The sequence below is a fragment of the Hordeum vulgare genome, chromosome 2H (assembly GCF_904849725.1).
Source record: "Hordeum vulgare subsp. vulgare chromosome 2H, MorexV3_pseudomolecules_assembly, whole genome shotgun sequence".
NCBI classification, from domain to species: domain Eukaryota; kingdom Viridiplantae; phylum Streptophyta; class Magnoliopsida; order Poales; family Poaceae; genus Hordeum; species Hordeum vulgare.
Window position 1 is genome coordinate 615273910 of NC_058519.1, and position 26892 is coordinate 615300801.

Here is a 26892-nt window from a genome sequence, read left to right on the forward strand (position 1 = left end):
TAAATTCATCGGATGTGATCATGGGTAATCTCCTAGTCAATGATTTTCCTGCTAAAGTCTTGTTTGATTCTGGTGCTTCTCATTCGTTCATGTCTAGAACATTCTTTGCCGAGCATGATTTTAATTCTGAGTATTTGAAGAAGGCATTGTGTGTAGTGTCACCCGGTACTCTTATGAGCGCCAACAGAGTGGTTCGGGATGCTTCTGTCAAGATAGGCAGTTATTCTTTTCTGGCGTCTCCTATTGTCTTGGGCAAGTCCGACATTGATTTGATCCTTGGTATGGACTGGTTGGCCATGAACAAGGCATCAATTGATTGTGAAGCTAAAGAAGTGAAACTTACCCACTCTTCGGAGGATGTGATTATATTCGCGGCGCGCGATGACACAATCCGCTTGTTCTCCTTGAATGAAAATGGTGAGATCAATCCCATTGAGCAAGTTCCAGTAGTCTGCGAATATCAAGATGTGTTTCCTGAACAGCTGCCAGGGATGCCTCCGCACCGTGAAGTGGAGTTCGTCATTGAGCTTGAGCCAGGCACAGAGCCAGTGTGCAAACGGCCGTACAAGCTGGGTCCAGAAGAGTTGAAGGAACTCAAGAAGCAACTCGATGAGCAGGAGCGTTTGGGTTTGATCAGACCAAGCTCGTCTCCGTGGGGATGTGGTGTTCTCTTTGTCAAGAAGAAGGATGGTACGGACCGGCTGTGTGTCGATTACCGCCCATTGAACAAGAAGACAATCAAGAACAAATACCCACTTCCGAACATAAATGAGTTGTTCGAGCAGCTGAAAGGTGCTAAAGTATTCTCCAAGCTTGATCTCAGAAATGGGCTATCATCAGATTCGCATTCGCGAGGAAGACATTCCGAAGACAGCATTCAGGACCAGTTTTGGCTCGTATGAGTATACGGTCATGTCTTTTGGTCTGGCTAATGCTCCTCCGACTTTTTGCCGATTGATGAACTATATTTTCTCGCCATTCAAGAATGAGTTTATCTTGCTCTATCTAGATGACATTCTGGTCTTTTCTGAGGATGAGGAAGAACATGAGAAACATCTCAGATTGGTGCTTGATAAACTGAGAGAATACAAGTTGTATGCCAAGTTTTCCAAGTGTGAGTTCTGGCTGAAAGAAGTGGTTTATCTTGGGCATATTATCTCTGCCGAGGGCATTAAGGTTGACCCGTCCAAGATTCAAGCCATTGTTGAATGGGAACCTCCGCAGAATGTGAAGCAGCTTCGAAGCTTTCTCGGTCTTGCCGGATATTGCAGAAGATTCGTTGAGAACTTCTCCAAAATCGCCAAGCCGCTCTCTAGTCTTCATCAGAAGGGTGTCAAGTATGTGTGGTCTCCACAGTGTTGGAAATATGCCCTAGAGGCAATAATAAATTAGTTATTATTATATTTCTTAGTTCATGATAATCGTTTATTATCCATGCTATAATTGTATTGGTTGGAAACACAATACTTGTGTGAATACATAGACAAAACACTGTCCCTAGTAAGCCTCTAGTTGACTAGCTCGTTGATCAAAGATGGTCAAGGTTTACTGGCCATAGGCAAGTGTTGTCACTTGATAACGGGATCACATCATTAGGAGAATCATGTGATGGACTAGACCCAAACTAATAGACGTAGCATGTTGATCGTGTCATTTTGTTGCTACTGTTTTCTGCGTGTCAAGTATTTGTTCCTATGACCATGAGATCATATAACTCACGGACTCCGGAGGAATGCTTTGTGTGTATCAAACGTCGCAACGTAACTGGGTGACTATAAAGATGCTCTACAGGTATCTCCGAAGGTGTTTGTTGAGTTAGTATGGATCGAGACTGGGATTTGTCGCTCCGTGTGACGGAGAGGTATCTCGGGGCCCACTCGGTAATACAACATCACACACAAGCCTTGCAAGCAATGTAACTTAGTGTAAGTTGCGGGATCTTGTATTACGGAACGAGTAAAGAGACTTGCCGGTAAACGAGATTGAAATAGGTATACGGATACTGACGATCGAATCTCGGGCAAGTAACATACCGAAGGACAAAGGGAATGACATATGGGATTATACGAATCCTTGGCACTGAGGTTCAAACGATAAGATCTTCGTAGAATATGTAGGATCCAATATGGGCATCCAGGTCCCGCTATTGGATATTGACCGAGGAGTCTCTCGTGTCATGTCTACATAGTTCTCGAACCCGCAGGGTCTGCACACTTAAGGTTCGACGTTGTTTTATGCGTATTTGAGTTATATGGTTGGTTACCGAATGTTGTTCGGAGTCCCGGATGAGATCACGGACGTCACGAGGGTTTCCGGAATGGTTCGGAAACGAAGATTGATATATAGGATGACCTCATTTGATTACCGGAAGGTTTTCGGAGTTACCGGGAATGACGAATGGGTTCCGGGAGTTCACAGGGGGGGGGGGGCAACCCACCCCGGGGAAGCCCATAGGCTTTGGGGAGACACACCAGCCCTTAGTGGGCTGGTGGGACAGCCCCAAGGGGGCCTATGCGCCAAGAGAAGGAAATCAAAGGAAAAGAAAAAAAAAGAGGGAAGAAGTGGGAAGGGAGGGGGACTCTTCCCACCAAACCAAGTCCAACTCGGTTTGGGGGGGGGAGTCCTCCCCCCCTTGGCTCGGCCGACCCCTTGAGGGTCCCTTGGACCCCAAGGCAAGGTCCCCCTCCCTCCTCCTATATATATGGGGCTTTTAGGGCAGATTTGAGACGACTTTCTCACGGCTGCCCGACCACATACCTCCACGGTTTTCCCTCTAGATCACGTTTCTGCGGAGCTCGGGCGGAGCCCTGCTGAGACGAGATCATCACCAACCTCCGGAGCGCCGTCACGCTGCCGGAGAACTCTTCTACCTCTCCGTCTCTCTTGCTAGATCAAGAAGGCCGAGATCATCGTCGAGCTGTACGTGTGCTGAACGCGGAGGTGCCGTCCGTTCGGTACTAGATCGTGGGACTGATCGCGGGATTGTTCGCGGGGCGGATCGAGGGACGTGAGGACGTTCCACTACATCAACCGCGTTCTCTAACGCTTCTGCTGTACGATCTACAAGGGTACGTAGATCACTCATCCCCTCTCGTAGATGGACATCACCATGATAGGTCTTCGTGCGCGTAGGAAAATTTTGTTTCCCATGCGACGTTCCCCAACAGTGGTATCAGAGCTAGGTTCATGCGTAGATGTCTTCTCGAGTAGAACACAAAAGTTTTTTAGGGCGGTGATGTGCGTTTTGCTGCCCTCCTTAGTCTTTTCTTGATTCCGCGGTATTGTTGGATCGAAGCGGCTCGGACCGACATTACTCGTACGCTTACGAGAGACTGGTTTCATCGCTACGAGTAACTCAGTTGCTGAAAGATGACTGGCGGGTGTCAGTTTCTCCAACTTTACTTGAATCGGAATTGACCGAGGAGGTCCTTGGATGAGGTTAAATAGCAACTTATATATCTCCGTTGTGGTGTTTGCGTAAGTAAGATGCGATCCTACTAGATACCCATGGTCACCACGTAAAACTTGCAACAACAAAATTAGAGGACGTCTAACTTGTTTTTGCAGGGTATGCTTGTGATGTGATATGGCCAACGATGTGATGTGATATATTGGATGTATGAGATGATCATGTTGTAATAGTTAATATCGACTTGCACGTCGATGGTACGGCAACCGACAGGAGCCATAGGGTTGTCTTTATAACTAACGTTTGTGCTTGCAGATGCGTTTATTATTTTGCTAGGATGTAGTTTTAGTAGTAATAGCATGAGTAGCACGACAACCCCGATGGCGACACGTTGATGGAGATCATGATGATGGAGATCATGGTGTGACGCCGGTGACAAGAAGATCGTGCCGGTGCTTTGGTGATGGAGATCAAGAAGCACGTGATGATGGCCATATCATGTCATTTATGAATTGCATGTGATGTTAATCCTTTTATGCACCTTATTTTGCTTAGAACGACGGTAGCATTATGAGGTGATCTCTCACTAAAATTTCAAGACGAAATTGTGTTCTCCCCGACTGTGCACCGTTGCTACAGTTCGTCGTTTCGAGACACCACGTGATGATCGGGTGTGATAGACTCAACGTTCACATACAACGGGTGCAGAACAGTTGCGCACGCGGAACACTCGGGTTAAGCTTGACAAGCCTAGCATGTGCAGACATGGCCTCGGAACACATGAGACCGAAAGGTCGAGCATGAATCATATAGTTGATATGATTAGCATAGAGATGCTTACCACTGAAACTATTCTCGACTTACGTGATGATCGGACTTGAGATAGTGGATTTGGATCATGTACCACTCAAATGACTAGAGAGATGTACTTTTTGAGTGGGAGTTCTTAAGTAATATGATTAATTGAACTAATTGTCATGAACATAGTCTAATGGTCTTTGCGAATTACGATGTAGCTAGCGCTATAGCTCTACTGTTTTATATGTTCCTAGAGAAAATTTAGTTGAAAGTTGATAGTAGCAAACTTTGTAGACTGAGTCTGTAAAACCGAGGATTGTCCTCGTTGCTGCACAGAAGGCTTATGTCCTTAATGCACCACTCGGTGTGCTGCACCTCGAGCGTCGTCTGTGGATGCTGTGAACATCCGACATACACGTTTCTGATGACTACACGATAGTTCAGTACAAAAATACTTAATGGCTTAGAAGCAAGGCGCCGAAAACGTTGTAAAACGTCACGGAACATAAGTGATGTTCTAAAGAGATGAAATTGTGATTTCATGCTTGTGCCCTTGTTAAGAGGTATGAGACCTCCGACAAGATTCTTTGTCCACAAAGCACAGGAGAAAAGGCTCAATCGTTGAGCATGTGCTCAGATTGTCTGAGTACGACAATCGCTTGAATCAAGTGGGAGTTAATCTTCCAGATGAGATAGTGATAGTTCTCCAAAGTCACTGCCACCAAGCTGTGAGAGCTTCGTGATGAACTATAACATATCAAGGATACATACAATGATCCTTGAGCGATTCGCGATGTTTGACACTGCGAAAGTAGAAATCAAGAAGGAGCATCAATAGTTGATGGTTTGTAAAACCACTAAGTTTCAAGAAAGGCAAGGGCTAGAAGGTATACTTCGTGAAACGGCAAAACAGTTGCTGCACTAATGAAGAGACCCAAGATTAAACCCAAACCCGAGACTAAGTGCTTCTGTAATGAGGGGAACAATCACTGAGGCGGAGCAACTCAAGATACTTGGTAGATAAGAAGGCTGGCAAAAGTCGAAAGAAGTGTATTTGATATACATGATGTTGATGTGTACTTTACTACTACTCCTAGTAGCACGAGGGTATTGGATACCGGTTCGGTTGCTAAGTGATTAGTGACGCGAAATGAAAGCTACAGCATAAACGGAGACTAGCTAAAGGCGAGGTGACGATACGTGTTGGAAGTGTTTCCAAGGTTGATATGATCAAAACGTCACACGCTCCCTCTACCATCGGGATTGGTGTTAAACCTAAATAATTGTTATTTGGTGCTTGCGTTAAGCATGAACATGATTGGATCGTGTTTATTGCAATACGATTATTCATTTAAAGAGAATAATGGTTACTCTATTTTCTTGAATAATCACCTTCAATGGTTTATTGAATCTCGATTATAGTGTTACACATGTTCATGATATTGGTGTCAAAAGATACGAGGTAATGATGATAGTACCACTTACTTGTGGCACTGCCGCTTGAGTCATGTTGGTATAAATTGCATGAAGAGGCTCCATGCTGATGGACCTTTATACTCACTTGATTTTGAATCACTAGTGACATGCAAATCATACCACATGAGCAAAGCCTTGTTTTCATTGAGATGAAACAAGATAGTAACTTGTTGGAAGTGATACATTTTGATGTATGCAGTCCAATGGGTGCTGAGGCACGCAGTGGATATCATTATGTTCTTACTTCACTGACAATTTGAGTAGATACAGGAGTATTTACTTAATGAATCACAAGTCTGAAATGTTGAAAAGTTCAATTCCGTTTCAGAGTGAAGTTCGTCGTAACAAGAGGATAAACTGTCTACGATATGATCATGGAAATGAATATCTGAGTTACGAGTTTTGGTACGCAGTTAAGACAATGTGGAAATTGTTTCGCAGTTCATGCCACCTGGAACATCATAGTGTGATGATGTGTCTGAACGTCATAGCCACGCACTATATGGTATGGTGCATACTATGATGTCTCTTATCGAATTACCACTATCGTTTATGGGTTATGCATTAGAGACAACCGCACTCACTTTAAATAGGGCACCGTGTATTTCCGTTGAGATGACACAGTATAGACTGAGGTTTAGAGAAATCTAAACTGTCGTTTCTTGAAAGTTTGGGGTTTCGACACTTATGTGAAAAAGTTTCAGTCTGATAAGCTCGAACTCAAAGCGGATAAATGCATCTTCATAGGATATCCAAAACAGTTGGGTACATCTCCTATCTCAGATCCGAAAGCAAAGTGTTTATTTCTAGAAACGGATCCTTTCTCGAGGAAAGATTTCTCTCGAAAGAATTGAGTGGGAGGGTAGTAGAACTTGATGAGGTTATTGAACCATCACTTCAACCAGTGTGTAGCAGGGCGCAGGAAGTTGTTCATGTGGTGCCTACACCAATTGAAGTGGAAACTGATGATGATGATCATTGAGCTTCGAATCAAGTTACTACAAACCTCGTAGGTCAACAAGGTCGCGTACTACTACAGAGTAGTACGGTAACCCTGTCTTGGAGGTCATGTTGTTGAGCAACAGTGAACCTACGAGTTATGGAGAAAGCGATGGTGGGCCCAGATTCCGACAAATGGCTGGAAGCCATGAAATCCGAGAGAGGATCCATGTGTGAAAAACAAAGTGTAGACTTTGGAAGAACTACTTGATGGTCATAGGACTATTGAGTAAAGATGGATCTTTAAAAGGAAGACAGACGATGATGGTGATAAGTCACTATTAAGAAAAGCTCGACTTGTCGCAAAGTTGTTTTCGACAAGATCAAACAGTTGACTACGATGAGATTTTCTCACTCGTAACGATGCTAAAGGTCTGTTAGAATTATGTTAGTTGTTGATGCATTATTTATGAAATATTGCACGTAGGATGTCAAAACATTGTTTTCTCGACGGTTTCCTTGAGCAAACATTGTATGTGATACAACCAGAAGGTTTTGACGATCCTAAAGACACTAGCAAGTATGCAAGCTCCAGTGATCCTACAATGGACTGGTGCAAGCATCTCGGAGTTGGAATATACACTTTGATGAGATGATCAAAGATTTTGGGTGTGTACAAGGTTTATGAGAAACTTGTATTTCCAAAGAAGTGAGTGGGAGCACTATAGAATTTCTGATAGGTATATGTGGTTGACATATTGTAGATCAGAAGTAATGTAGAATTTCTGTAAAGCATACAAGGTTGTTTGAAAGAAGTTTTCAAAGGAGTACCTGGATCACGCTACTTGAACGTTGAGCATCAAAGATCTATGGAGATAGATCGAAAGGGCATAATAGAAGTTTCAACAAGATGCATGCCTTGACAAGTTTTTGAAAGAGTTCAAAATAGATCAGCAAAGAAGAAGTTCTTGGTTGCGTTGTAAGGTGTGAATTTGAGTAAAGACTCAAAACCCGACCACGGCAGAATAAAGAGAATAGACGAAGGTCGTCTTCTATGCCTTAGCCGTAGAATCTAAAGTATGTCATGCTGTGTACCGCACCTGATGTGTGCCTTGACTCAAAGTCTGTTGAGAGGTACAGAGAGTGATCCATGATTGAATCACTAGCAGCGGTCAAAATTTATCCTTAGTAACAAATGGACTAAGGAATTTTTCTCGATTATGGAGGTGGTTAAAGAGTTCGTCGTAAAGGGTTACGTCGATGCAAGCTTTGACACTAATCCGAATAACTATGAGTAGTGAAACGGATTCATATAGTAGAGTAGATATTTGGAGCATTTCCGAATAGCACGTAGTAGCAGCATCTATAAGATGACATAAAGATTTGTAAAGAACGCACGGATCTGAAAGTTTCAGAACCGTTGACTAAAACCTCTCTCACGAGCAAGACGTGATTAGACCCCATAACTATATGGGTGTTGGATTCGTTGGAATCACATGGTGATGTGAACTAGATTATTGACTCTAGTGCAAGTGGGAGACTCTTGGAAATATGCCCTAGAGGCAATAATAAATTAGTTATTATTATATTTCTTAGTTCATGATAATCGTTTATTATCCATGCTATAATTGTATTGGTTGGAAACACAATACTTGTGTGGATACATAGACAAAACACTGTCCCTAGTAAGCCTCTAGTTGACTAGCTCGTTGATCAAAGATGGTCAAGGTTTACTGGCCATAGGCAAGTGTTGTCACTTGATAACGGGATCACATCATTAGGAGAATCATGTGATGGACTAGACCCAAACTAATAGACGTAGCATGTTGATCGTGTCATTTTGTTGCTACTGTTTTCTGCGTGTCAAGTATTTGTTCCTATGACCATGAGATCATATAACTCACGGACTCCGGAGGAATGCTTTGTGTGTATCAAACGTCGCAACGTAACTGGGTGACTATAAAGATGCTCTACAGGTATCTCCGAAGGTGTTTGTTGAGTTAGTATGGATCGATACTGGGATTTGTCGCTCCGTGTGGCGGAGAGGTATCTCGGGGCCCACTCGGTAATACAACATCACACACAAGCCTTGCAAGCAATGTAACTTAGTGTAAGTTGCGGGATCTTGTATTACGGAACGAGTAAAGAGACTTGCCGGTAAACGAGATTGAAATAGGTATACGGATACTGACGATCGAATCTCGGGCAAGTAACATACCGAAGGACAAAGGGAATGACATATGGGATTATACGAATCCTTGGCACTGAGGTTCAAACGATAAGATCTTCGTAGAATATGTAGGATCCAATATGGGCATCCAGGTCCCGCTATTGGATATTGACCGAGGAGTCTCTCGTGTCATGTCTACATAGTTCTCGAACCCGCAGGGTCTGCACACTTAAGGTTCGATGTTGTTTTATGCGTATTTGAGTTATATGGTTGGTTACCGAATGTTGTTCGGAGTCCCGGATGAGATCACGGACGTCACGAGGGTTTCCGGAATGGTCCGGAAACGAAGATTGATATATAGGATGACCTCATTTGATTACCGGAAGGTTTTCGGAGTTACCGGGAATGTACCGGGAATGACGAATGGGTTCCGGGAGTTCACCGGGGGGGGGGGGGGGGGGCAACCCACCCCGGGGAAGCCCATAGGCTTTGGGGAGACACACCAGCCCTTAGTGGGCTGGTGGGACAGCCCCAAGGGGGCCTATGCGCCAAGAGAAGGAAATCAAAGGAAAAGAAAAAAAAAGAGGGAAGAAGTGGGAAGGGAGGGGGACTCCTCCCACCAAACCAAGTCCAACTCGGTTTGGGGGGGAGTCCTCCCCCCCTTGGCTCGGCCGACCCCTTGAGGGTCCCTTGGACCCCAAGGCAATGTCCCCCTCCCTCCTCCTATATATATGGGGCTTTTAGGGCAGATTTGAGACGACTTTCTCACGGCTGCCCGACCACATACCTCCATAGTTTTTCCTCTAGATCGCGTTTCTGCGGAGCTCGGGCGGAGCCCTGCTGAGACGAGATCATCACCAACCTCCGGAGCACCGTCACGCTGCCGGAGAACTCTTCTACCTCTCCGTCTCTCTTGCTGGATCAAGAAGGCCGAGATCATCGTCGAGCTGTACGTGTGCTGAACGCGGAGGTGTCGTCCGTTCGGTACTAGATCGTGGGACTGATCGCGGGATTGTTCGCGGGGCGGATCGAGGGACGTGAGGACGTTCCACTACATCAACCGCGTTCTCTAACGCTTCTGCTGTACGATCTACAAGGGTACGTAGATCACTCATCCCCTCTCGTAGATGGACATCACCATGATAGGTCTTCGTGCGCGTAGGAAAATTTTGTTTCCCATGCGACGTTCCCCAACACAGAGTGTCAACTGGCTTTCGATACACTCAAAGAGAAGCTTATCTCCACTCCGGTATTGGCTCCTCCGGATGATTCCAAGCCGTACCAGGTCTTTTGCGATGCTTCTCTCTAGGGTTTCGGTGCAGTCTTGATGCAAGATAGGAAGGTGGTTGCTTATACCTCCAGGCAGCTGAAGCCTGCGGAGAAGAACTATCATGTGCACGATCTCAAGCTAGCAGCTGTTGTGCACACCTTGATGACTTGGAGACATCTCTTGTTGGAACGTAAGGTTGAAGTTTTCACCGATCACAAGAGCCTCAAGTATATCTTCACTCAGCCTAACTTGAATCTTCGGCAAACACGTTGGGTGGAAATGCTCCAGGATTTTAATCCGAGTGTTGAGTACACGCCAGGCAAGGCAAATGTTGTGGCAGATGCATTGAGCAGGAAGGCATATTGCAACAGTCTGATTCTGCAACCTCTCCAGCCGGGTCTTTCTAAGTCTTTCAGGAAGCTCAATCTTCAGCTGGTTCCTCAGGGTTTTCTTGCGAACCTTCAGATCTCTCCTACCTTGGAAGATCAGGTCAGAGAAGCTCAGCTACTTGATACTATGGTGAAGAAGGTCAAGATTGGTGTGGAAAAGAGCCTTCCCAAGTATAAGTGTTTCACTGTGGATGCTAGGGACACATTGTTTTTCGAGGACCGCCTTGTCGTCCCGAAAGGTGATCTCAGGAAGGTGATCATGGAAGAAGCTCATAACTCTCTGCTTTCTATTCATCCTGGAAGTTCCAAGATGTACCACGACTTGAAGCAGACTTTCTGGTGGACCCATATGAAAGTGAAATTGCACAATTCGTTAACGAGTGTGATGTATGTCGAAGGGTGAAAGCAGAACATCAAAGACCAGCGGGCCTCTTGCAGCCTTTGCTGATTCCCGAGTGGAAGTTCGATCACATTGAGATGGACTTCGTCACAGGGTTTCCGAAGTCCAAGAAGGGCAATGACGCTATCTTCATCGTCATCGACAAATTGAGTAAAGTGGCGCATTTCCTTCCAGTCAAGGAGTCCATTTCAGCAGCTCAGCTGGCAGAGTTGTACACCTCGAGGATTGTCTCGTTGCATGGTGTACCTATGATGATCTCATCAGATCGCGGAAGTATCTTCACTTCCAAGTTCTGGGACTCCTTTCAGTCTGCTATGGGCACGAAGATCCGCTTCAGCACAGCGTTCCATCCTCAGACTAGTGGTCAAGTGGAGAGAGTGAATCAAGTTCTTGAGGACATGCTGAGAGCCTGTGTTATCTCTTTTGGCATGAAGTGGGAAGATTGTCTGCCTTTCGCGGAGTTCTCGTATAACAACAGTTATCAAGCTAGTTCTGGCAAGGCTCCGTTTGAAATTCTCTATGGCAGGAAGTGTCGTACTCCGCTCAACTGGTCCCAGACAGGCGAGCGTCAGATCCTTGGCAATGATATGATAGAAGAAGCTGCGGAGATGTGTCGGATCATTCACGACAACCTCAGAGCAGCTCAGTCCCGTCAGAAGAGCTATTACGATAGCAAGCACCGTGACATGTCGTATGAGCTTGATGATTTTGTCTATCTCAAGGTGTCGCCTATGAAGGGTATGCAGCGTTTTGGCATCAAAGGCAAGCTTGCGCCTCGTTTCATTGGTCCGTTCAGAGTGGTTGGCAAGAGGGGCGACCTCGCGTACCACCTCGAGCTTTCGTCAACCTTTGCAAACGTCCATGATGTGTTCCATGTTTCTCAGCTTCGGAGGTGTTTCAAGAACCCCGAGCGCACTGTGCATCTTCAAGATATCGACCTTCAGCCTGATCTTTCTTATCGTGAGCATCCAGTTGCGGTTCTCGAGGCGACTGAGCGCAAGACCCGTAACAAGACTGTCAAGTTTCTCAAAGTGCAGTGGTCACACCATTCCGATAAAGAGGCTACGTGGGAACGCGAGGATCACCTCCGTTCCGAATTTCCTGATTTCTTTCAGTCTTAGATCTCGAGGTCGAGATCTTCTTTGTAGTGTGGGAGAGTTTGTAATGCCCCAAGTGTAAAACCTACCCTTTTTGGACCTACTTCATGTGGGACCACCTTGTCAGAGATTGTTATGTTAAGTTGGTGCCATGATTTCATGTGGATTCCTTACTATCTCCTTCTCATGCATGCATGCATAGCATATCATTGCATGCCCTTTTGCTTGTGTTGTGCACCATGTTTTTCATGAGGTATTGTGGTCATGATGTTGGATGTGATCTTGTGATGTTGGTGTGTGGTGTGTAGAAGTGGTGGTTTGGGTTTCAAAGCTCATTGCATTTTCAAAGCCTTTTTCCCTCCTTTTATCTCATGTTCAAATTCCTTCTTCCCAACAGCAACTTAAAAATGTCTTGAGCCTAAAGGTTTTTGTGGAGATGTTTATGTGATGGGTTGGAATTTTATTCTTGGTCTTGGGGGTGAATACATATCACAAAACATATTAAATATATGTTGTTTTGGATTTATGAAAGAAGCCCCATAAATGCTGGAAGTATTTTTGTTAAATAACTGGCGCATTTTCGGGTCCAGGGCATTTTTCCTTTTTATTTTATCTTTGTTATTTTGTCCTATGCCTTTTTTTTCCTTTCTCTATTTTAATCTAAATAGGAAATGGGCAGGGGGGACTTATTTCCTATCTGGCGCGCTAGTGGGCTTCCTCCCACCTAGCGGCCCACTCCTCCACCCTCCTTCGCAGCCCGTCGCGCACGTCGTCGTCGTCCTCCCACTTTCCAGCGAGGCAGTGGGGCCCTGCGGTCAGCCTCTCTTCTTTTCTCCTCTGTTTCACCGGAGAGAGCACGCACGCTGGCCACCGCGCGTCCCTCGCTTCCCCTCTCGCCCTATAAAAGCCCTTGGCGTCCGTGCCTCGGCTAGGGTTTCCCCCTCCGCCGCCGCTCCACCCAGATCTCACCTCCCTCCTCCCTGCAGCATTGCGGTAAGGTAAGCAGTCGGATCCGCCATGGCCGACGGGTGAAGGAGATCACTGTCGTCGCTGTGGTACCTCCTCCTCCACGTCGAGAGGTCCGGGAGCTCGCGGGCCTCTCCACGGGCTCGTTCCCGTCGCTAGATCGTCGTCCCCGACCCTGCATCATCTTCCTCCCGGAGTCCCTCCTTCTCCGACGAGCTCCGCCGCTGCGCGTCCTTCTTCCTGCTACTTCCTCTTCGGCCGCTCCTTCATCGTCCCGAACGTAACCCAGTGCTCCTCCTCCCTCCTTCCTGTGTTGATCCGTGCACCGTAGCCGTAGGTTCGTTGCGCGCGTGCCTCTGTCGCCGAAGGCGCTGGTCACCGTCGACACGCCGGTGTAGCGCCCCTCGGGAGTAGATAGGTTTAGGAATGGGTTCATGTGGGTGTGGGCTTCCTCCCCTCCACGAGCCGGAGTTGAATTCAGCTCGCAGCGCCGGCGAGACACCTCCCCTGTTCCGGCCAGTCGCCGGTAGCAGATGAGCAGAGGGTGTCCTCTTCTGTTTTGCAGCGTATAGAAGTTCAGACGTCGATTCGTAGTGCAGTGGTAGCGCGTGGTTGTGCCTGATGAGAGGGCGCGGGTTCGATCCCCCCTCGGCCCTCTTTTGTTTTGCTGATTTATCTGCACAGTGACCACAGGAGCAGCATAACCTGTTACCTCCTCTACCCTGTCGACTAAGTGACAGTAGTGTGGTGGATTGGTGTTGTTGCTGGTCACCAGAGGCTCTGGGTTCGATCCCCAGGAGCCCCTGTTTCATTTTTGTTGTCTTTACTTTACTGCCTATTTTTCTGTTTTGCTAACTCTTAGACAAAGTGGTATTTTAGTTCTTTTTCCTGCTAGTATAGTTAGGTGCAGATTTCTTTGTGTGTGTGTTTTGCACACTAATGAAGTGATAGATGATGTTTTGCTAGCCTTGTGAACTTATGATGATTGCACTTTTGTGGTGTGAAGACACACTTAGTAGGAGATTGTGTAATTTGTCTTGGTTACTTGTAAGTGGTGTGCCTTAAGGTGTGAGAGATTGCACTAGTTAAGCATGTGTAGCCCCATCTTATGAGCTTTAGGTGGGCTATGTTGTGCTTGTAGTTTTACTTGCTTGTATAGATTTAGTGGGGTGTGTTTATGGGTGTGGTTGTCTCCCCCTCACCACATGTATTTGGTGTGTATGTGGTGCACTAGGTAGCTAGCTATGATAAGCATGTGTAGGTGGAGCTTACTAGTTAAGCATGAGTAGATTCTTATGGGGGTTGCACCTTGAGGGTGACATGACTCCAAGGGTGTTCCTTGTGGTGCATGTGAGAGTGTGTACCATCACATGCCCATATGTGAGGGTGTGCATACTCTCTTGTTAGCATATGAGTTATATTTTGTTGTGCTTGATGCTAGTGATAGTGTGGTATATGTGTTGGTGTTGTTGATGTGCATGACACAAACATGGGGTTCAAACCCCCATGTCACTTTGTCATTGTGCACATGAAACTCACCCTATGTAGTTGTCATCTTAGAAGAATACCTTATGGAGTTGCATTTACAGTTTTGTTGAAAGTTTGGTCCTTGATTCCATGATATAGGTGGAGCCCAAGGGCATGGGTTTTTGTGTGTTAATAGTAGGGGTTTTTGCTTTACACCATAGTGGTGTCAATTACCTCTTGGTGTCATGTGTGTGCAAACTATGCCTAGACAAAGTGGGCATGTGGCTGGAAAATTCCAGATTATTGAACTCTGAAAATTTCACTAAGTCTGGGATTCTGGAAACATTTTCTTCCCGTGTAGATGAGGATGTGCTGGTCATTCTGTTGAGAACTAGCCTTAGTTCAGTGCTAGGATTTTGAACCTGATATGTTTGTGAAGCTTCCTGTCATTTTCAAATCATTTGGAGTCCAGTAGCTTCTGTTTTGATTGCTGTCAAAAAGCTTCAGAACAGAAACAGAAACTCAGGTGCAGGAATTTTCACTAAGTCCCTGAGATCTGATGGTTTTGGGAAAGTTTGTGGCCTTGTATCTTCTAGAGTTTAATTCCTTTTGCTGTGATTCTTGCTGGTGCTTGTAGTGTTCTTGGTTGGCAACAGCCACATATATTATTTGTCATGTTTGAAGACCTGTAGCTATGTTGCATGTTGCTCTCAAACAGCTAAGATGCAGATTCTGGCAGATTATGTAGTTTTGCCATTTTGTTCAAAGTATGTGCTTAATTGATGTTGTGGTGTTCTACATTGATCCATTTCATTCATGTTGGGTTATTACATGTCTTGGCAACCTGGGAATACCAGATTTGTGCCAATTGAGTGTGTGGTGTTGAATCTTTCACGTAGAGCTTCATATCTTGTTTCGTTGATTCCCGTTGATCCGTAGCTCCGTTTGCAATGTTCTTTATATGGTTTTGTACCGTTTTCACGAGCCACACCTGTTCATGTCATTCTCATGCATGTCAAAATAGCGTAGTGCACAGTTCTGTCCAGAAACTTGCTGTAGTTTATTTTGCTTGTGCTAGTGATAGAAATAGTGGTGCATGCTCAACTTTCATCTCATGCATCATGTGATTGTTGAATCTTGTGGTGCTGCTGTTCATTGGCTGTTATTCTTATGTTGGGTAGCACCGGGATCGGAGAACGAATACGTGGAGTCAGGAGAGTACGTGCAGGACGATCCAGAACCATTTCAAGCTGAGGATATCACAGGCAAGATGATATGACCTTGATTCCATCTCTAGACTTGTTATGTTAGTTCATTTCCATGTCATATTGCTCGCTGCCTACCACTGAAATTAAATTGCCTCTTCATATGCCATGAGCCCAAACACCGTACTCTTTCCTAGCAAACTTGTATGGCTAGGTAGGCTTGCTCAGCTACTAATGTTAGCGTTTCTAGTTGCAGGTGTTTTGGCTCATGTGATGACATGAGCTTGATATCATGATATTAAATTCTGTTATTCATTTAATGCACCTATATACTTGGTAAATGACAGGAGGCCTAGCCTTTTGTCGGGTGCTTTGTTCCGTTAATGCCGCCTTAGTTACCGGTTACCGGTGTTTGATTCCATAATGATCGCTCCTAACACGTTCGGGGTTGTTATGGGGACCCCCTTGATAAATCGCGTAGTGTTAAGGCTTGTCCGACAGGACCCAACATTGGTGTTAATTTGCTAATAACTTAATAATAATCTGCATAGGGAGTAGCTACCCCGAGGATCCTTAATCAACAACCCGGGCCAGTGCTCCTCATGAGTGTTGGTCCAAATTAGAGCACTCTGCGGGGCCAACTCAGGGCAACTTGAGAGATTTCTATCAGGCCACTGTACACGTCGCTCATCCGTCGTGTCCTGAGACTGAGATACGCGGCTCTTATCAGGGTCGTCGACACGTCGGAAGGTCCTGCTAGCCTTGTCTTACCTTAGCGGTATATCTTGCGTATAGGAATCCCAGTGAAGCTTTGGTTTCCCCCAGAATTGAGGTTTTCCTCTAAGGAATCCGACGAGATCACGAGATTCGTGATAGAGGATGCCTTTGCGGCCTGTGTTCGTTTGTGATGGACTAGTTGGAGCACCCCTGCAGGGTTTAATCTTTCGGAAACCCGTGTCCGCGGTTATGTGGTAACTTGGAATATTTTGTTAACATCCGGTATTAGAGAACTTAAACATAAACTAATAAAACTGCCAACTGTGTGCGTAACCGTGACTGTCCCTCGAAGATCTCTCTTCGATCGGGAACACGGTGGGGTTATGAATGCCGTAGGTAGGTGTTCAGGATCACTTACTGATCAAGTAATCCCGACCGTTAGCGTAGACCACCTTCACTTCGCTCTTGCGTAAGTTAGTCACTTGATCAAACGTAGGATGCAGCAGCCTGATACACTTTATCCTTACCTTACCCAATAGCATGACTAGTTCTGGCACCAAGGTCTTAGATTGCTGAGTCCCCGTGGCTCACGGATTCCTCCGAAACTCCCAGCAGGTACAGGTATCCCAGAGACAGATGATCCCGACGTCACCCAGCTGGCGTGGCAGTACGACGAGGAGACAGACCGCCTCTACCTGAACTATCCCGAGGACTGAGGCGTGGTCGTGATCGTGGGCCTGCAGCAGGGTAGCATAGCATTTTCCATGTTTTGTAGTCCGTAGAGGAACTACCTTGATTGTATCTGTGTTGTACTCTGAGTTATTAATAAGAAGACAGTTGAATCCCAAATTGTCTACTTGTATTATTATTTAGTGCTATGTTACTTGCTTGCGAAATGCTTAGATGCGCTTCTTTCCTATTCGGGGGCCTCGACCCCCAGATCGGAAAGGACCGCATCTTGGTCGTTACAAGTATGCCTCGTGCATTCTCATATAAGCCGTTTGCTTCAAAGTATGCAGTCAACATTGATCTTTCCGTGCCTTCACAGTCGATAACATTCTTTATTTTTTCCATGCTATGATATGAAACCATGTGCATGTTTGGGAGATGTAGCTGAAGTTGCAGGACTGGTGGGTGCATTTTGCTTAGTTCGAAGCCATATATTCTCCACAATGCTTCAGGAGGTGTCACCCACCGCGCGTCTCTATATTGCTTAATCTCGTCGATTTCGACTTCGTTTGTATTGTCAGTTATAGATACAGAAGCTCAGTCATGACCCTTGTAGATGTACTTGAAGAGGTACTTAACGGCTTTAATGCTTGAGCATATCTCAACATTTATGTGACAGTTGAACATACTTAAAAGATAGGGATTGTAAGGAACCACCCACCTGTTATCCAGTGTGCATTTTCGGACCATTACAGACCTCCCGTCATTGCGTCTCCTATATATTGGGTAGGAGTCCTTGCCTTGAATTGTGGTTTCGTTGAATGGCCTTGGATAATTGTTCTTGCATGATGGACGATTTTTTGTGCATGGACAAAGTTTATTCAATGCACCACAAGGACCATGCATCATATGTTTGATCACCATTTTGTATAGCTCTAGGTACTTGTGCTTGTTAGGGAGCTCGGCAGAGATGATTCTGTCATACTGCTCCGGACATGTGTATTTGTATTTTCCAGTCATGATAAGCAAAAAGTGAGCATGCAGTAATCCCCTCTTTTGGAATTCTACTACATATGTATATGCTTGAACTTTTCCAAGAATTGACTTTTCAAATAGTTGCTTCTTCATTTCTTGTAATTTTTCTCTAAAAACACGAACGACAATGTCTGGACGATCTTGTGGTGTTTGTCCATTCTCTAGTTCACTTGTGATCTCCTCCCAGTTGGGTTGCAGGTCATTGTTAGGAATACGTCTGGCTTTCCATATTTTCTAACCAATGCCATAGCATCTAGATACCGACGAAGTTTGTCTCGTGGCCCTCCAATAAATGATGAGACTAGAATTCTCTGTTTTCCGACTGCATCTGCATTGTGTTGTCCAACTTGAATGCTGTCTAGAAGGCCTTGGTGTAGATCCGCTCTTATTTTCTTTTGATTATGGCAGATGTAGTCAAGTCTAGAGCTTTCAATCTTGATATATGTGTCTACAACAAACTGCAGAAAAAGCCGTCAGCCGTGTAAAATTGGGTTGAATATGCCTGGTCATGTATGAAATTTATAGCAGTAGTATTCTCTCATGGTTACCCATAGGCCACTGATTGAGTCTGTGCAAACATTGCAATATAAAAAGTTAGTTGAGTAGTTAATATTGTATGAAAATTGAATTTTTAATATAATAGTATATGAATTTCTTACCTGGATCATTGTCATTACTGATATTATCAGCACCAATATCTTCGTCTCGTGTTTCCCTCTTTGGGATTTTCCTATGCCAACCCAGTTCAGCTCTTGGAAAGAATAGAGGGTACGATAACGGATCATAGCACCCGTAATATGACCGAATGTGCTCTTTTTCGTTATTGTTCCCATGTAATATTACATTTCTGTCATAAGTATCTTTTCTTTCATTTCCTTCAATCCACACTGCAGCTACCTCCGAATTGATTGGCTCATTGTATGTTCTTTGGTCCAATCTTTGGTCAAGGTTTAAGACGAGTCTGTAGTCCTCAAGGTTTTTGGCTTGTCCCAAACTCCTAAACTGTTGAGAGTACGGGTTATCGCGTAGGATGTTTGTTATTATTCCAATCATATGCTTGTCTTGCTCGTACATTTCGTCACGACAACGGCGGTATCGATGCTCTAAGCTTGGATCATCATCGTAGAAGTATAGTTGTAGATGCTCTGGATCCGAGCGACTATTACCAAATGAGTGTATGTTGTGATATATTTGACCATGTGCTCGAAAGGTGTAAATACCAGCCGTTCGCATGTCAGTCGTGTCTTTTTCAAGTTGACAATATAAAGTTGTAAATGAGAAGTGCCCATTAAAAAATCTTATATTTTGCCGAAAATGCCGTGCATCAGACTCATTGCTTGTCCAAAGTCTCATTAGTTCAGGTGGTATATTGGGATTGGCTAGTCTTATCTGTTCTTTTCTACAACATAAACCCTTAGTTTCATACTTGAATTTGGTTGCATAGCAGAATCCGCAATCTTCTTCTTTTTCGAGAACGTTTGTGCTTGTTGGTATGTTGTTGTAGACGAAATCATATGGATCAGGGTTGAGACTTTCCTCATCATCTATGATTTCAATGTCCACTTCTCCATCCCACTCTGGTTTGATATGCAACATATAAAATTTAGTAAGTACTATTATAATTGTGCAAATTTATAGTAATAATTGTTTAAAGCATACCTTCACCGGTGAACACGTATTCATCTTCGTCCGTGTCTTCTTCAAATATGACTCCATCATTACCTGTGTTGTAATTTTTGATTATATATTTTGTTTGTATTGCCTAATAACATGGAGTATGTAATTGATAACATTACCGAGATCGTCGTTGTAGATTGATTTTACCGCGGCATCTATTTCCATAATACTTGCTTCTTGCTCATATATGATTCCATCATCACCTATTTAATAATTTATCATCATTTATTAAATGTTATTATTTAAAAATATTTATATGTAATTTAAGAACTTACACTTGCATAATGATTGTATTCGTGCTTCCACATCTTTGATTGTTGCAAGCATGTTGGAGGAGGGTATGTTTGGCCATAAATCCACTTCTATTCGTGCATGTGTTTCTCTTATGTTTGGAAACATTGGGGAGGGGATGTCTGTCCAGAATAGATGGTTAGTTGTATAGACATATTTGTATTGACTTGGAATGTGAGTATTAATTGGGATTATTACCATAAATCATGACTTGTGGCTGCTCTAGAGTTTGGTTGTTTTCATTGCAGTTTCCCGTCATTGAAGCATCTTCTTTTGAAGATATGGAAATAGTTTGTTTCCGTCTTTTTGTGAATTCTTCATTACGACGGTGTAGCAACGCTTGCCTTTTTCCTGCTGCCACATGATCCCTGTATTTAGAAGTAAATGTAGAAGTGATGACGTCCTGTTCAGTTGCGACTTATTCAGGATTCTCCATTGCTATTGAGTCTTTGGATGGTGTGTCCCGTTTCATTTGACGGCGAGCTACTATTTGTTTCATTCTTGCTTTCTTCTTTTCTGGTTTCATATTTTCATATCTTTGTTTTTCTTGTGCGCTTTTTGCTACCTTCTGTTCTGTTGTCTTTCTTGAATCTTTCTTTTGTTGATAGGCTTCACGGCGTTTTTTGAGTTTCTCCTATTTTTCTTCATTCGTCATTTGTTGATACCGCTCTCTTTCTCTCTTTCTTCTTTTTTCCTTAGTATCCATGATTTTATGTTATGGCCCAAGTTTTTTCCTGCATGAGAGAAAGAAATATTTCTAATGCCATACATGATATTTTGTTTTGAGTGCATTGCATGTTAAAGTAAAATTGGATGCCATGAAGTTATATATACTTAAACAAGCAAAATGGACTGAAAAACAATATAAAGTATTGAATATAAGTGTCTACAATTTCACTGATTGCAAACCACGGAGCATTTAGTCTATGGGAAAGACAATCTTTCCTGCAAAGAATGGTGGAAACCTCCAGGTTCTGTTGATGGAAAGAGGAAAATAGACGCTACAAATCCTGGTCCATAAGATGCTGCCAAGCTTCTAAGGTAACTAATGGCCACTTTGATTGACAATTTCAACTATGAATTAACTAAACAAAAGCATGGCGAGCATGATAAATATGGTGTTCTCGGTGTTGTTTTGGTCCCTACAAGGTCCATTGAAAATTATCATGTTATATGTGCAAGTTCACTGTTTTGATCATTTAAGCAGTGAACATTTCTTATATTTCAAGGTCTTTATTTATGTTCTTTGCACAACATCTCAGGTGGCACCAGCAACAACGATTAAGCAGTATCAGTGCTATTCGAAAACCAAAGCTAGCCAACAAATAGATGGATTTCTCAGGTTTGAACAATGCATGCCAAAGTTTATTTATTTCATGATTTTGTGTTGGTTCAGGAGTCTCGCATCATCTGTGATGGAGCTTTTGAGAGAATCAGGATTTGCAGGTATGTCATCTGTCGTCTCGTGCTGTTGGTCTATTAACTGCCAAATTTGAACGTGGGTAGGACCATGGTGTGCTAGCCCAAGAATACTGTGAACGGAGAGATGAACTTCTTGGATCCCTGTATGACCTTGCAAAGCAAATTATAGAAGCAAAAATATCAGGTTTGGTCTAACTCTACGCCACTATTTTCTTAATGTTCTTCTTGCATTTTTATAATTTGCAAGTTCATCATGTCTCTTTATTTCCTTGAGAACAACCAAAGCTAGCCAGCAAATAGATCGATTCCTAAGGTTTTAAACAATGCATGCCAAAGTTTATTTATTTCATGATTCTGTGTTGCTTCAGGAGTCTGGCATCAACTGTGATGGAGCTTTTGAGAGAATCAGGATCTGCAAGCATGCCAATGAAATCTAATCTTGTTGGGGAACGTCGCATGGGAAACAAAAAAATTCCTACACGCACGAAGACCTATCATGGTGATGTCCATCTACGAGAGGGGATGTGTGATCTACGTACCCTTGTAGACCGTACAGCAGAAGCGTTAGTGAACACGGTTGATGTAGTGGAACGTCCTCACGTCCCTCGATCCGCCCCGCGAACCGTCCCGCGATCAGTCCCACGATCTAGTGCCGAACGGACGGCACCTCCGCGTTCAGCACACGTACAGCTCGACGATGATCTCGGCCTTCTTGATCTAGCAAGAGAGACGGAGAGGTAGAAGAGTTCTCCGGCAGCGTGACGGTGCTCCGGAGGTTGGTGATGATCTTGTCTCAGCAGGGCTCCGCCCGAGCTCCGCAGAAACGCGATCTAGAGGAAAAACTGTGGAGGTATGTGGTCGGGCTGCCGTGGAAAAGTCGTCTCAAATCAGCCCTAAAACCTCCGTATATATAGGGGGAAGAGGGGGAGCCTTGCCTTGGGGTCCAAGGACCCATAAGGGTTTCGGCCGAGCCAAGGGGGAAGGTCTCCCCTTCCAAACCGAATCCAACTTGGTTTGGAAGGTGGAGTCCTTCTTCCCTTTCCCACCTCCTCCTTTTTTTTCTTTTCTCTTTGATTTTCTTCCTATGGTGCATAGGGCCTTCTTGGGCTGTCCCACCAGCCCACTAAGGGCTGGTGTGCCACTCCCAAGGCCTATGGGCTTCTCCGGGGTGGGTTGCCCCCCCCCCCCGGTGAACTCCCGGAACCCATTCGTCATTCCCAGTACATTCCCGGTAACTCCAAAAACCTTCCGGTAATCAAATGAGGTCATCCTATATATCAATCTTCGTTTCTGGACCATTGCGGAAACCCTCGTGACGTCCGTGATCTCATCCGGGACTCCGAACAACATTCGGTAACCAACCATATAACTCAAATACGCATAAAACAACGTCGAACCTTAAGTGTGCAGACCCTGCGGGTTCGAGAACTATGTAGACATGACCCGAGAGACTCCTCGGTCAATATCCAATAGCGGGACCTGGATGCCCATATTGGATCCTACATATTCTACGAAGATCTTATCGTTTGAACCTCAGTGCCAAGGATTCATATAATCCCGTATGTCATTCCCATTGTCCTTCGGTATGTTACTTGCCCGAGATTCGATCGTCAGTATCCGCATACCTATTTCAATCTCGTTTACCGGCAAGTCTCTTTACTCGTTCTGTAATACAAGATCCCGCAACTTACACTAAGTCACATTGCTTGCAAGGCTTGTGTGTGATGTTGTATTACCGAGTGGGCCCCGAGATACCTCTTCGTCACACGGAGTGACAAATCCCAGTCTCGATCCATACTAACTCAACGAACACCTTTGGAGATACCTGTAGAGCATCTTTATAGTCACCCAGTTACGTTGCGACGTTTGATACACACAAAGTATTCCTCCGGTGTTAGTGAGTTATATGATCTCATGGTCATAGGAACAAATACTTGACACGCAGAAAACAGTAGCAACAAAATGACACGATCAACATGCTACGTCTATTAGTTTGGGTCTAGTCCATCACGTGATTCTCCTAATGACGTGATCCAGTTATCAAGCAACAACACCTTGTTCATAATCAAAAGACACTGACTATCTTTGATCAACTGGCTAGCCAACTAGAGGCTTGCTAGGGACAGTGTTTTGTCTATGCATCCACACATGTAAATGAGTCTTCATTCAATACAATTATAGCATGGATAATAAACGATTATCTTGATACAGGAATTATAGTAATAACTATATTTATTATTGCCTCTAGGGCATAATTCCAACAAATCTATGGTCTCAGCTGGAAGGACTCACGGATATGCTACTGGAGGGATATATTGGTCTATTAACTGGCAAATTTGAACATGGGCAGGACCATGGTGTGCTAGCCCAAGAATACCTGTTGTAAAGCTGGCTTGACGAAGGCAGGTACTACAGGGCGACGTGTGAGATTGAGATGTTGATTGAACCAAAGGCTTGGGATTGTGTAAGATAACAATCACCTGGAGATAGTATTTGTAGAACCAACCGTGGCTGTCCCTAAGTAGGTTTTGGACTTCTGTAGGAATCTAAATAGGACTTGGAGTCGTTGTACAGTATAATCTGATTCGTACACGGACACGCTTGAGTGGCAAATTATCTGTAGCACCAACTGTGCCTGCTACTAAGTAGGTTTTGGACCTATGTAGGAATCTAAATAGGATTTGAGTAGTTGTATCCAGATTCAGGTGAAAAAGGATCGCGGGTTGAGTAGGCAAAACTACAGGGGGTTTTGTGTAAGAACGAAACGTTTTCTTAAAGTATCCACTTAAAACAGGACTGCGGATTAATTATCCGAAACGACAGGGATGTTTTCATAAAAATGCCACGACGGACGACTAGAAACCCAATTTGCTTTATTATTATTAAGGAGGGATGTACTCAGTAGTCAGCCGTTTTCAAAGAGTATGATCCTTTACGGACGAAATGACATACCTCCAAGAATCTGTCACCCACTTACATTTGTTCCTTAAGTTTTACATTTGTTGCTTAAGTTCACCGCCCCGCTGCTATTATGGTCCTGTTTGCCCGGTTCTGTTGGCCGCAGCATGTTGCTATTGAAATCTTCGATCGTTTTGCCCGTAAGGTCCAAGTCATCGGTCAATGCCGCTTGCATTGCACTGCTGGTCCTGGTCTTGGTCACCGAGCCAGTCAGGCAGGGGTGATGATTCGATCGGCACCAGCTTTGTTGGGAAGCCAGAACACAGAGTGGCATGTGCATGCCATTTTATCATGGAGTAGCTCATCAACGGATAAAGAAAAGAGTGCATGCATCAATCTTAGTCCCAATGCGCTTTTGAGGCCATGGGAATTATCGTATCTAACTATAAGATCATACCGGGATCCATCTAGCACTCCACAAGATGGATCGTTCGATCTCAGCTACAACTAAGTTAGTGCTTTGAGTTATATTTTTAAGATATCCATAGATCCAACGGTGTTGGAATACAATTGCTTCGCCGTTCTTTCGTCCAATCAGGAGTAGACGATCCAATTTTCGACCCCCCGCAGCTAGTAATAATTCTTCAACAACAACCACGTATCCACAATATCCATGGCGAAGAATTCCTTTTACTGGCCCAACACACGATTCTAGATTCCCGTAGCTACCTACGGATAAAAGAAGAGGCCACCTCTTATCTTATCTTGTCCGGTTAAAATAGAGCTGCTGATCAACTTTAATTTAGGATGGATGAGGTTCAGGTTACCATGACTCACGAGTGCCCTCGCAAAAGTTTTACTTTCTTGCGTGTATCTTTCGCCCTTTCTGCCTACCTGGCTGGATGCGCTTTGCTCTTTTAAACTGCTGCTACCATATAAACTTGCAATTCCTCCTTCTCAAAAATAATAATATATATAAACTTGCAATTCCCATGTGCGCATCTATTGTAAACTGCTGCACGCACTCTTTTTTGCGAACAGCTCACGGAAATACTCCCTTCGTAAACTAATATAAAAGCATTTAGAACACTACTTAAATAATTTAAATATTTTTATATTAGTCTATAAAGGAAGTACAAAGTGCACAACTTCCGTATCATGCTGCTAATATATTCCTTACCTGCGAAGAATCATAGAGTACTGCTGAGAGCCAAGATCCTGCTTGTTGCAACGTTTACAATAGTATTAGCTTTGAGCGGATCATATCACAAAAAGTTGTGCACAAGATCCAAACCCTAACAACCTGATAGTGTCTGGTCCTTTCCTGGCTTTGGATGATTTGGTGCTCTTTTCGGCTTCATTGTTTGTGTTTGGTGTGTTTGTTGGAGCGTCTGTTTGGTGCTCGTCGTTTTGTCGTTGGATGGGGGCCTTGGAGCCTTTGTGTCTGCTTTGGACCGGATTTTCCCTTAATTAATTGGATAAAGACAGAGCTATTGTTGGTGGGTTGGTTAAACAAAGTTTAAAGCCACTGCACATGTGTGTGGCTTTGTGGGGTCACAAAAGAATGGCTCTCTGAATCTGCCTCTCGCGAACTATGGTTGTGTGTAGTATCCGTCACTGTAGCGTAAGAGCATCTATACAATACTCCGACCCAACATGACTCCTTACATTTCGTTTCGCGCATCCTATTCGAACTCTTAAATTCATACAATAAGAGACATACCGCGTCTTCGTCGTGGCGGTCGGGAACGGGGTGAAAGACATCATGGCGATGGATCGAGACATGTGGTGAGGATGGAGAGCAAGGGTGTCAGACGGCGAGGGATCAGGCGCGAGAAATGTTGGCGAGCGGCGGGAGGAGGGGAAAGGGTTTGGGGGATTTGGTGTAATTTAAGGTATGGTAGGTCCGATGTGGCGGACGCATCCAGGCTCCCATATCCATCATATATTTTGGCTGAAAATGGGATGCCGGTCAGCCCAAGCATTTAAGACCGGCTTAAAAAATCCGTTTGAATTGAATTTTTATGATCGAACAGTGATCGGACAGCTGCCGACCGAATGAAAAACATTTGAGGAGTTTGGGTGTAGATGCCTTAAGGGTCAAGTTGCTCCGATAGTTTCGCTCTTCTTTACTGGGTCAGAACAGACAATCCATCTTTGACCCCGATTAAACAAATCGTGAATGTTTAACAACAAGCACCTACTCCTGCCAATCTCCCAGCAAAAACTGTATTTCACTCCCAAGTCCCAACATACGATTACATATTCCCGGAGCTACCGACGAATAACGGAATAAGAGAAGACGCCAACTCTTATCTTATCTGTGGCCAAAAGAAAAAGGGAAAGAAAACGACTTACCTTATCCACCCGGATTAAACTAGAGTTGTTCATCACACTTTTGCATAGATCAGACTCAGTTTTGTCTTGCAAAATATCACTGTCGTGCGTGTATGTATCTTTTGCCTTCTGGCCTGCCTGCCTACCCACCTACCTACCTGGCTGGATGCACTTTGCTCTTTCCACTGCTAAAATTGCATCAAGCCACTCAAGGGCTGATCAGTGTATCTTAACTCTTAAGTATAGAGTGCACAGCTTTA

The 26892-nt window shown here is 44.3% G+C and overlaps 2 long non-coding RNA genes across 2 annotated transcripts in view; both read left to right on the plus strand.

Moving 5' to 3' along the window:
* LOC123427853 overlaps nt 1-20994 on the plus strand; it is a 43030-nt gene extending 22036 nt beyond the window's left edge. Inside the window, exon 3 of the long non-coding RNA XR_006622440.1 lies at nt 20899-20994. This is a non-coding gene — a long non-coding RNA (uncharacterized LOC123427853). The remainder of the gene's footprint in view (nt 1-20898) is intronic.
* A 329-nt stretch (nt 20995-21323) lies between these two features.
* Nucleotides 21324-24095, plus strand: LOC123427852. The gene is made up of 2 exons (XR_006622439.1): nt 21324-21581; nt 23748-24095. It is a non-coding gene; the product is annotated as an uncharacterized LOC123427852 (long non-coding RNA).
* Nucleotides 24096-26892: the final 2797 nt, after the last annotated feature.